The sequence below is a fragment of the Notolepis coatsorum genome, assembly GCF_963971535.1.
Source record: "Notolepis coatsorum genome assembly, chromosome: 9".
Lineage (NCBI taxonomy): Eukaryota > Metazoa > Chordata > Actinopteri > Aulopiformes > Paralepididae > Notolepis > Notolepis coatsorum.
Window position 1 is genome coordinate 106,140,795 of NC_140173.1, and position 10,895 is coordinate 106,151,689.

Sequence of the window (10,895 nt, forward strand, 5' to 3'; positions counted from 1 at the left end):
GAGGGAAAAGACACTTTGGATAGTAGGGACTGCATCTCTGCCTGTCCTGACCAGGAAACACTTTGCAACTGTGATCTCCTCTGGCAATAGTTGGATATTGTAATGTGTGGCGAGGGGTTGCAGCAATTCCACTGAGAGAAACTGGTCTGAGGCTGGATAACATGCCTGTGTATGCCTCTCATAAGTTGTTATCCAACTCATGAGAACCTGCTCTCAAGCTCTGGATAGAACAGTCTCTGTCTCAGCTGATCTCCTGAGCTGAGGTCTGAGCTTGTGCCACAAGATGCCATTACATATGGCCTTTGTCCTGTCATACATGTCCACTGCCATCTCTGAGGTGCGATAACCTTTGAATGTGTCCTGCACTGTGCTCTTAAATAGTACAGATAGGTATTGAAGATGTGCACTTTAACGCAGCAGCACCTGGAGCCATCCATACCCATGTCCAGTGTCCACTGACAAAGACATGCTCATGATACTGTGATAAACTATAATAAGCTTTAATCGAACCCTGGTTCATTTCCTCGGATAGTCCGGTTGGTTTGGGGTGGTGTGAAAGCTCATTCACTCTTGCAAGTGAACCCTGCATTTGAGATGTGAATGCAAAGCGGACCAAAGGCAGGAAAATACCCAAAAATCTAATATCTTTTTTATGAGACTTTTTTCTTCGATTGCTTAAGCATGATTTTTAAAACGGGGCCCGGTGTTTCAAAACACACAATTAGCACAACCACACACACAATTATCAGAACACCTCAGATCCTTTGCTAAATTAAACACTTGTCAAAACCATACACTAATTTAAAAAAACTACATTTTGTTACCATATGAAACACACGTTTTATATGACTTAATTCTGTTTGAACCAGTTACTCACACTGCTGTGCTTAACCTAAAACACATTTAGCAATTCTACTTCTCAGTGATTAGAGTACTGTAAGTGAAGTACGCAGAGAATGTGCAAATATACAATAAATTCACCAAACACTACACAAGACCAATGCTGTAGACTGATGAAAATATAATTTATTTATCTACATATACCCAAATCAATGATGCAGACTGCTGAAAAAAAACATTTTCTCTCCATATACACAAATCAATGATGCAGACTGATGAAAATATAAATTTTCTCTCCATATAACCAAATCAGTCAACATTTCAACATGGAGAATCACAACAAAACATGTCCCAGTTTTCATGCTACTATGTGCATAACACTGTAAGCTCAGCAAATATCAGACAAACATAAAATACTGTATCCAGTAGGCCTACAGGTTAAAATTACAGTAAAACAAAAACAATTTTGAAAAAATTTAAATAGAGTACAGAAAATACTAGACATTATCTCTTTGCCTAGCTGGATCTGGCAAGATACTTTTTTGCTCTGTGTATTGTTTTGCAAAAAGTGTGAGGCTGACATTGTGCTTATAGAGGTGCAAAAAAATGTTTTGCTCCTTGAGTGTAAGGTTTTGATAATTGTGTAATACTTTTGATTTGAGTGTTTATGCAATTGAAGAAAACTGTAAAGACTAGAGATGAACTGTTTATTTCTTTTGTACATAGGCTGTGCATATGTTTGTTTGTTTGTTTATTTGCTTATGTGTATGATTCTTAACTGTTTTTATTTTGTTATTGGTGTATATGTGTGTATGTATGTACAGTATATGTGTATATATGTATATTTGTACTCCTGTTGGGGCCTCTTGGACCAGATCAATGTTTTATCTGGCTAAATAAAGGTTAAATAAATAAATAAGAAACTGATGATTTGGTCCTGTTAACTTTGAATTTTCTATGGGGACTGCCCAGATCCCTCTCATGGACATGGACCTCACTTTGAGAACCTCTAATGATTCTAGTTCTTCAGTATTCATCTCTAATTACTAAAAAATTGCGTATTACTGTGTTTAAAAAAAAAAAAAAAAAAAAAAAGGGGGGGGGGGAACCCCCTCCACCCCCTGGGCTGAAGCCCCCAATGTTTTCTAACCCTAAAAACGCCCCTGCTGCAGCTCCGGAGAATCCTGGCCGTAGCTGGAGGCTACTAGAGTACACACAGACAGTGGATCTTGTTACGTGGTGGCGATGTCTCGCAGATAATACAAGTACAAGTCTAAATATTTTATATAAATTATATAAAATAAAATAAAAATTTATCAAAAACGATCGGTATCGGATCGGTATCGGCCGATATGGCTCACGACGATCGGTGATCGGTATCGGTGGCAAAAAACGTGATCGGGGCATCCCTATTGTTGCAAAGGGTCAGATTAAACTGAATATATATTTGTATCGTTTGATATCCCTTGTATATTATTTGTGTATATACACGGAATATCCCTTTACCTGTGTACAAACCAGAGTAATATTCGCTCTCCTATTGGACAGCGACCCCAGGCGCCAACGACCAAGCCCCCAACGGCAAGTTCAAAGGCAACTCCGGGCATGTCGGTACATGCCCAGAGTCTGCGTAGTAATACGAGACAAGAACTGAGGTTGGCACTAGATATTCACCTTACGTATAAATACGGCGCAGGTGTAAACAGCAGTAGTCTTACCAAAACCTTAATGCCTTCACCACAAGTCAACGTGCAGTGAAGTGAGCAACCTTGCATCTAAATAGAGCATTGAGAACCGCGTGCGAATAGAATGCTAAAGTGTCAGAGTTTAACGCAGTAACGTTGAGTTCGACTTAATCTAATGTGAAGTAATAGTCGATCATTTATAGTGTATCGTGCGGCTACAGTTCTTCAGTGACCAGCATTACCATCGGTTCGTCGTGTATTTAGCTAGTGCACTTATCCAGGCTGTGCGGCCTAAATCCGTGCCCACACCCGAGGAGTCCTAGGCGAGAACCGTTGGATATTGTTATGGTTTGTAACCGACCCCAATCGCACAACACAAGACAGGTATGAGAGTAAGCCAAGAACTGGGCATTTATTGAATACAACAGAAAAGCGGCACTGTCCCTTTAAGGGAGAACACAAAATACTGGAAAACAAGAACTAGGGAAAATAGGCACTGTGCCTTTAAGGGGGAACACAAAATACTGGAAAACAAGAACTAGGGAAAATAGGCACTGTGCCTTTAAGAGGCGAGCAGGCTAAGGGGCTAAGGCTAAAGGACAGGGCCAGGGCAAGGACAGGGCAGGAACAGGGGCAACGGAGAGGGGAACAGGGACAGAGGCCCGCGGAGGCGGGCTGGAGACGGGGACAGAGAGAAAACAGGGTTAAGGCCTTGGACAGGGCGAGGGACAAGGGCACTGGAGAGGGGAACAGGGACAGAGGCCCGCGGAGGCGGGCTGGAGACAGGGACAGAGAAAACAGGGTTAAGGCTTTGGACAGGGCGAGGGCTGGAGCTGCTTACAGGGATGGAGTAGGAGCGCGCAGCCTAGACGTCTGGAGGAGAGCGCGCCGGCTCGGAGAGACGCATCCTCCCGTAGAGAATTAGAGAGCGATGCGCGTCTGGAGTGGAGCGCGTCTGCTTGGAGAACGCGCCGGTTCGGAGAGCGCGCCGGCTCGGAGAGACACATCCTCCCGTAGAGAATTAGAGAGCGATGCGCGTCTGGAGTGGAGCGCGTCTGCTGAAGGAGCGCGTCTGCTGTAGGAGCGCATCAGCGCGGAGTCTGGAGTGGTGCGCGTCTGCTGTAGGAGCGCATCAGCGCGGAGTCTGGAGTGGTGCGCGTCTGCTGTAGGAGCGCATCAGCGCGGAGTCTGGAGTGGTGCGCGTCTGGCGCGGGGTCTGGAGTGGTGCGCGTCTGCTTGGAGAACGCGCCGGTTCGGAGAGCGCGACGGCTCGGAGAGACACATCCTCCCGTAGAGAATTAGAGAGCGATGCGCGTCTGGAGTGGAGCGCGTCTGCTGAAGGAGCGCGTCTGCTGTAGGAGCGCATCAGCGCGGAGTCTGGAGTGGTGCGCGTCTGCTGTAGGAGCGCATCAGCGCGGAGTCTGGAGTGGTGCGCGTCTGCTGAATTAGAGAGCGCAGTACTGTGTCCCACTCCAGGCAAACGGCGACAGGTGGCGAAGGCTTGCACCTCGTCTCACGCCGGAGATGAAACAGCATACAGACAGATAGGGAATCTCCCGTAGGAGCTTACAGATAGAGATATGATACGGAACGACCCGACCAGGACTGGGGGGGAGATCGAGGTATTTAAAGCCCACTGGGGCGCTAATTAGAACACACATCAGGTGCGTGATGGTAATTGATACTTGACTAGAAGTGTGTGTTCGGCACGGACCAATCAAACACATAATGACAGGTAGTCCAAGGGTGTGGGCTGCTGAAGAGCAGACGAGAGTAAACGAACGCGAGGGTGGGGGCTGGAGAGGTGAGGAGACAGGGAATTAAAGGTCCAGGGAACAGGAATTAAAGGTCCAGGGAAGAGGCGAACCTCACAGTACTCACAGCACCTTAAAGGAACGGAGCGAGGCAGGGAATGCAATAAATAAACAACGACAACGCGAGGGTGGGGGCTGGTGAGGTGAGGAGACAGGGAATTAAAGGTCCAGGGAAGAGGCGAACCTCACAGATATGTACACAGGAGAATCTACACCGGCGAATGCAGAACCATTTCTGGTTGGATTATATTGCTTTGGGACCGTGACCACTGGAGAAGAGCACCGTTGATTCCACTGTCGTTTGGGATTTACCCCCGTGAGGATCACCACTCGGGCCCGCCTCTTGGAAGGGGCTGGCTAGCTGTCGTCAATGCTATCGAGCATATTGGATTACAACTGTTGCTTTGTCTGCTGATCAAGGGAGTACATGCACCGGCTCCTGTATCTGGAGCCTCGTTATTCCTCGTTGACCCAGACTTTGTACCCGAACATTCCTCTACCCCTACCGGCCTTACACCCCGGAGGGAACCCCCCAGTGTCTCCAGCTGGTACCGGTGTGGCCCATATAATTGCTATACCACAGGTGGCGTCAGCTTAGACCCATCCTAGTATTCCTACTATTCTCATTGACTTATGCTCTTGACTGACTTTACGTATGTTCTTCGCCATACAAGCGCGAGCCTAATTCTCAATCTGTAACCTAACGTTGCTTAATAATAATAAATAACCCTCCAATAGAACTTTATGTGTCAATGCCGTATTCTTGTGTGGGTGTTCATCATATATATTCATGTACTGTATGGCCAGTAATTAAAGTACATAACTAGTAGTGGTTTAATATATCACAATCTTTAATACAGTCAGGGTATTGTAACCCCTCAGTTACACCTATGAAGAACCATAAAGAACCACTGAAGCACGTTGAAGCACCGCTGAAGCACCGCTGAAGCACCCCTTGTTAGTGTTAACATGCTAATGCTAATACCAATAACTATAAGGAGAGCAGTCAGTTTTTGTGCCTGTCCGCCTGTGTGTTCGGCGTGCGACCTGGTGGAGATGTGTGCTCTACTGAGCGCACCTTTCTAGTTTGCAAATAATTCAACCACCCTGAAATAAGCAGATGTGTCATACGTGCAGGAGGTTAGGTGCTAACAGGTAGGCTACTCAAACAAGCAGGAAACCGCAGACCCATGGCGCTACCTGCACATGCCTTCAACAAAACATCCCTGTGTTACACTCAAAAAAAATATCAAACAGGTGCCCCTTATAATCTGATATGACTACTTACAGCTTCTACATCTACACTGCAGTCAAACGAAGAACTGCCAGGCCCACCACATGTCTACCATAAAAAAAAATTACATCAGGCCCTAACACACTGCACTGTAGACCTAACCCTCTTCAACCACACCTGCTACCAGCCAAAGATCATATTGACCACCCACCCGTCAAGTATATGGTATGGTACAAGACAAGTAGATGGTACTAATCACTTCTATGACTGCCCCAGGAGTAAGTGGTACACAGGATGCTGACAAACAACCAGAAAATAATGACACTACCTACATGTGGTGTCCACTAAACTATATGTTTTAACAGCATACAAGTAGTCAAATCAAATCACAAAAATAAGGGCATACTCACCTGTTTGAAGACCGGCTCAAGCCCCCATGTTACACAACATGTAACAATCACTACCCAAACTACAGCACCAAGACACACCATACAAAAAAAAAAAAAAACACCAAACAAATTCTAGGGGTATCCGTTTTCCAAATTCACTCCCGGACGAGCGCCCAACTGTTACGACCCTGGCTCAAAGGGAAGCAACATTAGTGCACACAGACATCAAATCTGTGTTTAAACCAAAAGACTAGTCTAATTATGATAACTAGCTCAAACTAAAGATCAAGAATGGTGGAAAGGCAAGAGACACTGTTTCCACAATCTCTTCTAGCAACAGTCACCCTGCATGTGTGCGTGAGGAAGTGCCTTTGAACCTTCCAGCCAGGTGTCCAATTAGCACTAATCAGCCAATTAGCAGCAATCACCTGCATGCACAGTGACACAGGAGTAACCAAGATCATGGTACATAACAGTCAGTAATGACTACAATGCTGGTAGTCAAAGAGGTCCTATGAGAATATACTAGGTACTGATCCGGTTGGGAAAGTAACAGGCTCAGGGCAAAAAACACCACGAAAATGTCCCTGAAAAATAACATTTTCATCAAGAAGGTCACTGCACTCACAACTGATAAATGTGCTAAGGTGCAAAGAACAGTATCAAAGAACAAGGTTCTGCAAACTTAGGTCCATGCAAAGTTGCTTTAATTATACAAAAGTCAAGCTTTCGGTCATAGTACCTTCATCGGGGCAAGGCCACAGGTGCAGATCACTGTATTCTTGTATTGAGTGTAATAATTATCACATTGTTAAATGTAAAGTTAAAAACAATGGCAGGGTGGGGGTTTAGGGGTTTTACTAATTGAAAAAGTCAATGTACGACCCCACTACTGAAAATGACGAGGTCATACCAGAGTGAAATAGTATCCCTTTTAAAGGTGAGAGTAAAGGCAGCATGGGTTTGATGGACAGCTAGACTCCTCAGGTCTTCTCCCCCATCTGTCACACACACATTCAGACTGACACAGGTATGTTGGTCTGTGTACTCACTCTGGTATGGGAATGTCTGTATGAAGTGTGTGTGTGTGTGTGTGTGTGTGTGTGTGTGTGTGTGTGTGTGTGTGTGTGTGTGTGTGTGTGTGTGTGTGTGTGTGTGTGTGTGTGTGTGTGTGTGTGTGTGTGTGTGTGGGTACTGTATGAACAGGACAAGTCTCAGAACAGATCTGTCTGAATGAGCAGCAAGTCCGTCGCATCAGCTACCTACCTGCATCAATATACTACTAACTATCAACTAACTCGCTACCGCTGTGCATCAATATACTAACTAACTAGCACATCAATGCACTAACTACTACCGCCGTGCATCAATATACTGTAACTCGCTACCGCCGTGCATCAATATACTAACTAACTAGCACATCAATGCACTAACTACTACCACCGTGCGTCATACTGCTACCGCCATGCATCAATATACTGCTACCGCCGTGCATCAATATACTGCTACCACCGTGCAATATACTGAAAACAATACGTTATTTATATTGATGTGATGTCGATTGATATGAATAGCGCGTTACGTTAATATAGAGAGATGAAAACAATACGTTATTTATATTGATATGAATAGCGCGTTACGTTAATATAGAGAGATGAAAACAATACGTTATTTATATTGATCTGATGTCGATTGATATGAATAGCGCGTTACGATCGAGAGAAATGAAGATGGAGAGGGGGAGAGAGAGCGGCAGAAAGAGGGGGATATAAACAGGGAGGGAGAGAGAGAGAGTGAGAGAGAGAGAGAGAGAGAGAGAGAGAGAGAGAGAGAGAGAGAGAGAGAGAGAGAGAGAGAGAGAGAGAGAGAGAGAGAGGAAGATGGAGAGGGAGAGAGGGTGGGCAGGGAGAGAGAGAGAGACCTAGCAAACACAGAAGTTAAATGCCTACTGTTTGCAGATGACCTGCTGTCTCCAACAAAAGAAGGGCTTACAGCAGCACATTGATCTTCTGCACAAATTCTCCCAGACATGGGCACTGACATTAAATCTAACCAAAACTAAAGTTATGATATTATTCCAAAAAAGGCCCAGCCTACAACAACACAAGCACAAATTCCTCCTAGACGCAATTTTGCCCTAGAACACACAAAAAACGACACCTATCACGGCCTAAACATCAGTGCTACACGGAACTTCAACCAAGCTGTGAATGACCTGAGAGACAAAGCAAGAAGGGCTTTTTATGCCATCAAAAGGAACATCAAACTAGACATTCCAATCAAAATCTGGCTCAAAATATTAGACTCCGTCATAGAACCCATTTCCCTATATGGTTGCGAAGTCTTGGGCCCACTTGCAAACCAAGACTTCACTAAATTGGACAAACACCCAATTGAGACTCTGCATGCAGAATTTTGCAAATCCATTCTCTGCACCCAACGGAAAACACCAAATAATGCATGCAGAGCAGAACTAGGAAAATATCCAGTAATCATCCGAATCCAAAAAAGAGCATTTCAATTCTATAATCACCTAAAAAAAAGTGACCCAGACACACTCCATAACAAAGCCCTCACCTACAGAGAGACCCTCGAGAGATGCCCACTCAGCCAGATGGTTCTGGGACTCTGCTCAAAAACACAAGCAGAGCCACCAGACAGAAACCACACTGGACTAAACCAAATTATAAGAAAACAAAAAGAAAACTATCTGACACATTGGAAAGAATCAACCCAAAACCAGATCAAATTTAAATGCTATTTGGCCCTAAACAGAGAGTACACAGTGGCAGAATACATGAGCACTGTGACTGACCCAAAACTAAAAAGATCCTTGACTAGGTACAGACTCAGCGAGCACAGCCTAGCCATCGAGAAAGGCCGCCTTAGAGCAGACCTGGCTCCCAAGAGAAGACAGACTATGCACCCACTGCACACAAGAAGAGGTGGAAACCGAGCTACACTTCTTAACAACCTGCCCACTATACCAAGACATCAGAGACATATACTTCTCACTAGGGCTGACCCCTATTAGTCAATTAGTCGACTAATCGGTTGAAAGGAGCCGTAGTCGACTGCCAACCTCTTAGTCGAATACAAAAAATAAGTATAATTATTTTTTTTGTATCATTCTTTCCAAAAGAAAAGAGGCCTAGAAGCGTGGGTAACGCTAATGGCACGCAAACCAGAGGCTAACTGCCTACGAAAACAGGCACAGAGGCACTGAAAGAGGATTTCACCCATCTAATGAACACACTAGACTAGACAAATATCAAGATGTATCCATCAGTGGACCAATTGCATGCGTTTGCAGAGGACAAGAAGCCTTCATGGTATGGTATTCTTGACTTACTGTGTTTTTTCTTCTTGACTTGTTTAAAGAAGACGTGTCTCTGTTAAGCACTTTGAGTTGCACTCCGTGTATGAAAGGTGCTATATAAATGAAGATTATTATTATTATTATTCATGTCGACTCCTTCAGACATTAACCCTTTCTCTGCCACGCTTATGTACATCCTTATACCCTCCTCTGCCAGCTCTATTTGTCTATGGAGAAGTTCCCCTTCTTTGCAGGGCTATAACTTTTTTAAATTGTATTGCTAAATTGACATTACTATGGCCCATTCAACGTCAATTATCTATCATTTAGGATGTAGCAACGTTTCTACTTTTTCATTCACATATTCATACTAAAATACGGTCTAAAGTATAAATATTTTTTTATCGTTTTCTGCAGCATTCTGCAGAACGTGATTTATAGCCCTAAATGCATTATATTGATGATCAATTACAGTTTGATAGCGATCGGCGCCAGATAAAAAATGTCAAATGTACGTGCTTCTAGAAGTTACTACTCATCATCTGATGTTGACCGGATGGGGGGGGGGGTCGTTTATAATTCCGTGGCCAACGTTAGATGATTATGTAGTGTGGGTGATATGATCACAGAGCAGTTTTGATCGAACACGGTAATAATAAACGCTGAAACTTACCCCAGTCTCCTCGGGCCGTTGGGCGATGAGCGTGGAGCAAAAAGATTGCTATTATGGGATGTTGAAATATGCGATCCATCTCAGGTTGTATAATAGTATATACGTCCAAATCATGTTGTTTATTGAGTTAGGGCGAGCGATTGATTATCCAGTGTGTCAAGATGGAGCCCCGGGAGCTATAGCGAGTGGTCGGACCGAATTTGGATGAGCACCAGTTTCCGTTTCCGGTTTGCTGTTTGGACGATCCGCCGATCGGCCACCAGATGGCGCTCTTGAACCGTTGGAGAGTTGACGAGGAGATCAACAGGGGATCTCAAGTCTCCGCGGGAGAAATATGATTGCCATCACAGATTTTTGAAATGTTGATCTCAATGACGTGTTACGGCGTCATTGGCAGATTACGCATGGCGGGGAATGACGTGTTACGGCGTCCTTGGCAATTAAAGGGTTAAGCACCCCCCACAGCCAAATGGATTATATATTTTTTTGTCGACTAATAGTCGACTAACGTCAAATTTTGGCCAAATCATAGTCGACTATCCAAATCCTTAGTTGGGGACAGCCCTACTTCCCACAAATTGCAAACACCCAAAGTGACTTTGAAAACATGGGAAATAACTCAAAACTCCCATACCTTCTGGGAGAAATACAACAACGTGCAAACACAGCAGCAAGATTTGTGAGCTGCTTTGACAAGAAAAGGACATTCAACGGAATACAACAACCATAAAGACTGTCAATCATACAAGAAATTCCTTCTGTACTGTACTGATTTCTTTTGATTTCTCTGTTTGATTGTTTGGTTTTGTTTGGCTTTGGCAATGTAAACATATGTTTCCCATGTCAATAAAGCCCATTTGAATTTTATTGAAATTGAATTGAATTGAAATTGAGAGAGACCGACGCAGAGAGAGAGAGAGAGAGAGAGAGAGAGAGAGAGA

General features: G+C 44.3%; 1 protein-coding gene across 1 annotated transcript in view; it reads left to right on the plus strand.

Annotated features, from left to right (window-relative positions):
• Nucleotides 1-10,895, plus strand: part of cyp26c1 (cytochrome P450, family 26, subfamily C, polypeptide 1) — a gene marked incomplete at its 3' end in the record, with an annotated part of 88,293 nt that overhangs the window by 72,574 nt on the left and 4,824 nt on the right.